This window comes from Sinocyclocheilus anshuiensis, unplaced genomic scaffold (assembly GCF_001515605.1).
Source record: "Sinocyclocheilus anshuiensis isolate Anshui unplaced genomic scaffold, SAMN03320099.WGS_v1.1 scaffold181, whole genome shotgun sequence".
Classification (NCBI taxonomy): domain Eukaryota; kingdom Metazoa; phylum Chordata; class Actinopteri; order Cypriniformes; family Cyprinidae; genus Sinocyclocheilus; species Sinocyclocheilus anshuiensis.
The window spans coordinates 2,016,829-2,025,370 of NW_015540898.1; the positions used below are offsets into that span (position 1 = coordinate 2,016,829).

Consider the following 8,542-nt stretch of genomic DNA (forward strand, 5'->3'; position numbering starts at 1 on the left):
CTTTTTGTCTAAATGGTTCCATAAAGAACCTTTAACATCTGAAGAACCTTTCTGTTTCACAAAAGGTTTTTTGTGGCGAAAGAAGTTTCTTCAGATTATAAAAAGTTAAGAAAGAAATGGTTCTTTAAAGAAGCTTTGACTGAATGGTTCTTTTTGGAACCAAAAATGGTTCTTCTATGGCATCGCTTGAAGAACCTTTTGAAGCACCTTTATTTTTAAGAGTGTACGCAGATCTCTAGACACGCTTACAGTCGCATTCATCACATTATCTCCATCATTAGTGATCGCTGTGTGTGTAAATGATCCAAACTTTCTCTTTTTAATCCAAGTGCATTGATGTTTGTGGTTTTAAGCTCATCGGTGCGGTTGCATTCTGTACTCGTACACTAAGTCACCATGACTTGTTGTAGAGATGCCGTAAATCTTTCAGCATTGGGACTTAAGCAGCATTCGTGACCTGACAACAGGGGAACATGATCACAAAATCCGATCGCCATGTAATGTGCTGCTGACCTCTCTCATCTCCGTTTGTCAGGGACACGAGCTTGCTTTACTGAGATGACTCTTAAATGCTATGCTAACTCTTCAATCTGAGCTGCAGGATTTATTTTGGCCTAAATGTGCTCGTGAAACACCTCGCCGCGAATCCAAACGATCAGATTTACTGCATGGAGTGACGTATATTTAGGGGAGGGATGAAAGTGAATGTTTCTCAACATGAACCAATGATTCGAAGACCACAGATGAGACTGAAACAGCAACCAAGGCATTTCGTCTATGCTGTAGTTTTACCTTGAATATGAATATGCCTGTGTTGTAATTTAGGGACGTGAAACTATGAAAATGTACTTCGGAGGTATAGACAACTTTCTTTAATTGCAACTTGATTATTTGCACAATGACTGTTTGCATCATTTTAAAGCGCTTTTCTCAAATTGTGATATTATCATACAGATTAGCGATTGTTTTGAAAAGTGGATTTGAACACCAAACATTCCGGAATCCATCGCTAATACTCACTGTTGTTTGTGCAGCTGTTTTCCCTCCAAAATGATGTCACTTCCTGGAGGATGATGTCATGAAGGAACTGGCTTTGTTAGTTAAAGTCAGAGCCATAGAAAGAGAGAGTTGCGTCAACGGAAGTCCAAAACGCTTGATCGTCACGTGATTCATGTAGACTTCAAATAGTTCCAGGAAGTTCTTTGGCGGGCAATTCAAATTGATAGAGTAGCGAGACATAACTGCGATTTTTGGTAATTTGTAATAAGTAAATACACTGATTTGCAATATTTATATAATATACAGACTTCAGCATGTTTTATGAGTATGTAGATACATATTTTAGGCTAACATGACCTTGTTTACGTCGTTTATTGTAATTTCACTAATCCCATTGTAAAGGCCTAAGTATTCTAATGACTAATGTCATCTTTGACTTTCAGATAGGACAGGAGACCAACACTTCAGAGGTGATTGTCAGCTCACACCAATCACCTCTGAATGATGGGAACATGCACTGCAGAGTAACAATGACCCATCACTAAATGAAGGACTGAAGATGTATATCTGTCCACAAAGAGTCCAATTAAATGATTTTACTTCATGAAATAATTTGTCTCATTTGTTGACGTCTGTCTCAAACCCCTCGGTTGTTGATTGTTCTCTAAAGTGCACATGTGATGCAGCAGAAGTGAAGAAATAGCCCGTATTAAGGAACCCCGCCGCTCTTGTTCAGGGAATTAATGGGAAGCACAATGTGCTCTGTGCGCTTCTAATTAATTAGATTAGTGGTTATTAAAGAAATTGGTGACAGTGAGTCAAACTCCAACACCTTGGTCTGCTCCTGAGGATTTCTTGCTAATATACTGCCTTTCTTGAAAATATTAATTTGGACAAACGCGTCGACGGTGCTGCTGTGGACGAGCACCAGCGCAGATGGGAAAATAAGCTGTTTTAGCTCTTCATTAAAAACACAATCCCACACAATCTCAAGGGTGGAATAAGACACGTCTCCATTAAGTAATTAAGTCACGGCAGGATGGAGATCACTTTAGGAGCAGAGCTGGAAATCACTGCTGTCATATGAGACGGAGATATAGTCAGGCCTCGCAGCAGATCCCTCATGATCTCAGCAGCTTCAGACTTACCACAGGATCTCTGCGGCGAGCTGCTGGATTATTAGCTAATAACGCAAACAAATGCTACTGCTGGAAAACACCGCGCTTTACTACGGTTAGCCAAAAACTGTGCTGCTGCTACTGCTATAGCGTGTGATGAATAGGCCTACTTAATGCACAGCTAATCGCGACTAAGCTTGAAATAGTTGCAAATAGTAAATAATAGAATTAATGGTAAATGTCAAACTTTATGATTTTTTATCGGTTCTGGGCAGGTTGTCAACATTTTTTATCAGGAAAATTTCCACATGTGTTTAATATGCTGCTCATGTACATTGAAATGGAGAATTGTTTGTCTCATTATTTATTTATTTATTTATTTATACATTTGTATATTTCTTTTTTTTAATGTAAATTTAACATTTCTACATTTTTGTCTTGTATAGTATTTATCAATTATATAAAACATGTATTATTTAAAAACATTCATTCATTCAATCATTCATTCATTCATTCATTCATTTTAATATTGATATATTTCATTCAAATGTAATTTTAACATTTGTATATTTCTTTATTAAAATGAAAAATGCTTATTTATTGAAAAATATATTTTTAATTTAATTTAATTTAATTTAATTTAATTTTTATTTTATTTTATTTTATTTTATTTTATTTCATTTATTTTTTTTTTATTTCCTTGTATTGTATTGTATTGTATTGTAGTCTAAACTTTAAGGAATGTGCCTCTACAGAAACTTTCACAAATGAGAAGTGATCACTGCAAAAATAAATAAATAAATAAAGTCTCCCCTAATGTTTAATAGTTCTGCTAAAAGACATCAGCATATGAGATCAAACGAATGTCTGAAAGGACAATGCTGACAAAATATTGGGTTTCTCAGCTTATTTTATTTTATTTTATTTTATTTTATTTCATTTATTTTTTTTTTATTTCCTTGTATTGTATTGTATTGTATTGTAGTCTAAACTTTAAGGAATGTGCCTCTACAGAAACTTTCACAAATGAGAAGTGATCACTGCAAAAATAAATAAATAAATAAAGTCTCCCCTAATGTTTAATAGTTCTGCTAAAAGACATCAGCATATGAGATCAAACGAATGTCTGAAAGGACAATGCTGACAAAATATTGGGTTTCTCAGCTGATATGTGGCCCATTTCTTTCAGCAGACAGTGAGGTGAGAGACAGATTCGCCAAACCCCACCAGTTTCACCGGTGTGTCCTTGATATCAGTCTTATAACAGAGTCAGATCCCCTCTCCACCATCCGAAGCGTGCCGAACCTCAGACTCACTTCTGCTGAGAGGAAACAGATCCTCCGTCTGCAGACGCTACAGTCTTCTGGATGGAGCTTTTTACAGAAAATGCTTGTCCTAATACTGTAGATTGTTTGTGTTAACTTCCACACAGAAATTGAGGTGTATGTTAAATTGGATGTTCCTTTATAAATCTATTATTGGTGATGGTGTACTCCACTCATCTATATTTCTGCTATAAAAAAAAAAAAGCTTTAGGATATGTTTGTTTGACCTGCAAATAATCTTTCTGGGTCAAAATGGTTAGCAGCGTGTTGGTGTATTTTCTCATTTATTTATGGACATTGATTTATAGATTTAAAACATTTGAAATTTAATTACATTTTATTTGTTTTAATGTCTTTCCACATTCTCAGCTTTAACTCAATGAAACACACAAATTCATCTTTACATCTGTGCATTAGCACATGCTGATGCTCCTGGCGCTGATGAGTCTCACACCGTCCCCTTCAACATGTCACTCTTATGTGTGCTTTGGTTTTCCTTGGAATGTCTGGACAAAAGGTGGTCGTGTGCATTGAAATCCTGCTGGCCGGCTGGGGTCATGTAGCCTGATACTGAACTTCCCTTGGCTTTGTGCGATCTTAATTGTCTGTCATTTGTGTCTGCAGACGCGGCTGTGGTCGGCCGGAGTAAGGCCTATGGAGACTTGAGGTGAAGCAGCACCCTCACTTTCATCACGGGATCGGTTTCCAGCCGGGATTTGTAGCTCTTGTTTCAGCGTCACCCCGCTTTGTCTGGGGACCCAGCTAATCTGTCAAGCTGAGCTCGCAGGCAAATTCTTCTGCAGCGTAACAGAAACTGTTAGAAACTCTCACGATGGTCTTTTTGGGCTGTTTTGACATCTGAAATGACCTGTTGGCGATGACCGCCGGCCTGAGCTCCATATCTTCCAGTGTTTCTCCAGGGACTGCTTTGACCTTCGGCACTGATCTCTCGCCATTGTGAAGCTGAAAGTCCTAAATGTGCATGTGCAAGATGTGCATTTTTGTTTTAATATAAATATATTTAATATCTAATCACACCAGCCATCACAAATGTAAAAAAAAAAAAAAAAAAAAAAAAAAAAAAAAAAAGGTTGTATGGTAAACATTTGTTAAACTTACTCTGGACATGTTCTCAACTAACTAACTAACTAAATACATAAATAAACATGAAAAGGTTCCTGCGGTGCGAAAGGCCGTAATCAGTCAAGACTTTAGGGCTTGTATCTCCACAAAAACATTTGAAAATGAGAAATATTAACTGTGGAAAGTGTGAGTAGTTCTACAAAACAATGTCAATCTGAGCAATCAAGCAAATGTCTGAAATTCTTCCGCAGTGTAACAGAAACTATTATAAACTCCCAGGATGGGGTTTTTGGGCCGTTTTGATGTCCGATGGCTGAAGTGACCCGTCGGCCTGAGCTTGATATCTTCCATTGTTTCTGCAGGAGCTTCTTTGACCTTCAGCGTTGATCTTTGGCCATTGTCTCTCTCTCTTCTGGTCTTTCTCTTCATCTCTATAGCTAAATCTGCACCTTTGTAGTTGTCTTTAGTCTTTGTTTTTGCCAAATGTTTGACAGCTCGGTGCGACCGGTGGAGAAAAAGGTCACAGAGAACTACGCCGAGGAACAGAAGGACCTCAGACTTCATTACACGTCTCTGCAGTGGAAACCCGTGCACTGTCCTTCAAACCGCAGCGGTGACATTCGTTTGATCCGCAGCACTTTGAACTCATTGTCAGCCGTGCCGCTTTGCTCTCTTAGACGCTCTCTTGTGCGTAAATGTGCTCGCACATGAGCGGAGAGCAGTCAATGTCGCTGTAGAGTTGGATTGGACTGTGTGAGGAGAGACATGTAATGATCATCGTCTGATTTCATAGTTTTTGACAAACTTGCAGCTGTAGTTTGAGAGCAAACACACAGTGGAGTTGTGAGTTGCATGATGCTTTCTTATGTGCAGAGCAATTAAATATACAAAAAAAAGAAAAAGAAAAAGAAAAAGAGGCTATTAGGATTTATCCTCCCATTTTATGTGCACATTATTTAAAAGTTTGGGGTCAGAAAGATTTTCCAAATGTTTTAGAAAGAAGTCTCTTCTGCTCACCAAGGCTGCATTTATATTATAAAAAATACTGCAAAAAATGTTAAAATTTAAAACAGCTGTTTTCTACGTGAATATCTGTTAAACTGTAATGTATTTCTGTGATGCGCAGCTGTATTTTCAGCATCATTACTCCAGTCTTCAGGGTCACATGATCTTCAGAAATCATTCTAATATGCTGATTTGCTGCTCGAGAAACATTTCTGATTATTATCAATGTCGAAAACAGTTGTGCTGCACAATATTTTTGTGGAAACTGTGATACGTTTTATTTTTCAGGATTCACAAATGAATAGAAAGTTCAAAAGAACAGCATTTATTTGAAATAGAAATATTTTGTAACATTGTAAATGTCTTTACTGGCACTTTTGATCAATTTAATGCATCCTTGATGAATTAAAATATCAATTTCTTAAAAAAATAAAATAAACTAAAAATAATAAATTGAACGGTAGTGTACAAATTTAAAATGTCTTTTTCTTCCAGGGAAACAGACTGATAAAATTATGCTCATTTGCATATCCAGATATTTGTCCAATCACAAGCTCTCTAGAAGAAAGAGTATTCTGTCTGCCTCTGACCAGCGACAAAATGAGCACATGACTGTGACAGAAGCTAAAGGTTATTGGCTACAAGCCTTTCGATATGCTCGACAGGAAATATATCAGCACAGGAAAGAAATGACTTTATATGAGGGACTAGATGAAGAAAACATGATCAATGAACAAAAACCCAGTGCATGTGATGGGAACGGCTGATACTGACTGATCTGAAGAGTTTCATGAGACCTCAGCAAATATGGAGTTCATCAGTCTTTCTATCAGCACCAGCATTATTTGTTCTCTCTTCACCAATCACTAATTATGATTGGGATGCTTTCAATTATCTAGAAGGAGTGGTGACAAATCGCAGACTCCATGCCGTCTTCCTATTACACGCCTGCTCTGTCCTGCTGATGACCTTCTAAATAAAGAAGACAGAGAGATGAGTAAAGAGTCCTGGGGCAAAGCCGGCTCAGTCATGAACACTTCAGCATTCATTGTCACTGTCTGTCTTTTTCTTTCTCGTTTTCTCTTTCAAAGCCTTCTGACGTGAAGCATTCGTCAGGTGGATCAGTGAAACTCCCCGTGGAAGTGAGAGTAATAGAAATCATTTGTTCAGCTGCTGTTGGGAGACGATGCAACACAAGCAGACTGGATGCTGAAAAATGTGCATTGAGTAATATGTAGTTATTTCCATATTTACTCAGTGAAGCAATTCAATTGACACTTGTAGATTATAAGGCAGTAATAATAATAATAATAAAAAAAAAATGTAATAATAAAAATTTATTCCAGCTATAAAATCATGTTTGACATAAAACAGCTGACAATAAAAAATGTAAATGTAATAATAATAATAATAATAATAATAATAATGCTATAAAATCTGAGTCATGTGTGACCCAAAAATAAAAATAAATAAATAAATAATATGTATTCGAATAATATCTGTACACACACACACACACACAGACACACACACACACACACACACACACAAACAAATAATTTAATAAAATTAAATCATGTAAGAATGCATAATGAATGATTAGTAGCAATTCTCATCACTTAATTTTACCTTTAGGAATTATTTCAAAATTAATTAAATAAAACTTAATTCAATTTATATTAACAACAAATGGCAAATTGTTCAAAGTAGTATCATAGATACTGGAATAACCAATAACCAAATTAAAGTGAAGTCGCTTATTTCTTATGCAGAACAATGTTTTTTTTTTTGTTTTTTTTACCTGTGTATTTGACAAGTATTCTAGCAAAATCAAAACTAAAGTATATATTTACAAGAATATAGCATCTAAGAAATAAGTGAGAAAATAAGATTTAAATAAGGAGATAAATAAATATGAATGAATGAATGAATGACTTCAGCTAAGGTCACTATAATGAAGGCAGATGTTACAGTAATAGAGTGCAGGTGCAGATTAGAGCTGCTATGCCATGAATGGATGAGGTTAGTTTCTACATCCTGAGACCAAACACCTATAAACACATTATTATTAAACGTCCATACGATCGCTGGAGCTCGTGAAGCACATTCACTACATGTGAACCGTCACACTATGTTTGTTAGCCAACTCAAATAGAGAGGGAATTTCAATTCAAACTGGGTCAGGTCTCTTGCTGCCTGCAAATAAAAAAAAAGACAAAAAAGGCAAGAAAAGAAGGCAGAAACCTCCCAGGGGGACGGAGAGATTACCCCAAATGATTGAATTAGCTTGGCAGCTACAGGGGGTGGAGGGAGGCGGGAATGCTAGAAACTAATGGTAAATAACAAGCTTTTGACAATTCCTCTGCTCTGCTCTCGGAGGGGAGGGCGGCGGAGAAATGCCGGAGACGGGACCTTTCCCCTCCGCTGTGTTCCTCCAACAAACAGTGTCAATGAGATGGCATCCTACCTCACACAAATTTGCATGGTTGTCACTGGACTGAAAGCCAGTTTAAAGGTACATCCTTTATGTGCCAGAAAAAGGATTAAATGCATCCCCACAAAGAGGCTTTGATTTCTCGCAAACACATGAGAAGACTGGCCAGGACTGGAAGTTAAATCTACACCTCGCTCTCCTTCAAATGTATTTTGCTTTCTGTTTTATTTTTTTTTGTTCTGTCTCTCAAGAGTCACTATTGCAAAGAAAACTTTTCTGTTTTCTCTCTGAAAGGCAGACTTTTGAACATACGAGAACTGTTAAAATAGCAACAAGTAAAGTAATGATAACGTCTGGCCCGCGGTGTTCAGAATGCTTTTGAAATGTAAAAATTAGGAGAATGAAGTTAATTTAAAACACTTACTGCCCAATAATTAACATGTTAAATGAAGAAACAGCTAGAAACCTTCTAGAAATAATTATATATATATATATATATATAATTTGTGCGTGTGCGTGCGTGTGCGCGTGCGCGTGAGCGTGAACGTGTGCGTGTGCGTGTGCGAGTGCGTGTGCGT

General features: G+C 36.9%; 1 pseudogene; it reads right to left on the bottom strand.

The window, feature by feature from the left end:
- LOC107689020 (iroquois-class homeodomain protein irx-1-like) overlaps positions 1-8,542 on the bottom strand; it is a 69,069-nt pseudogene that overhangs the window by 36,943 nt on the left and 23,584 nt on the right.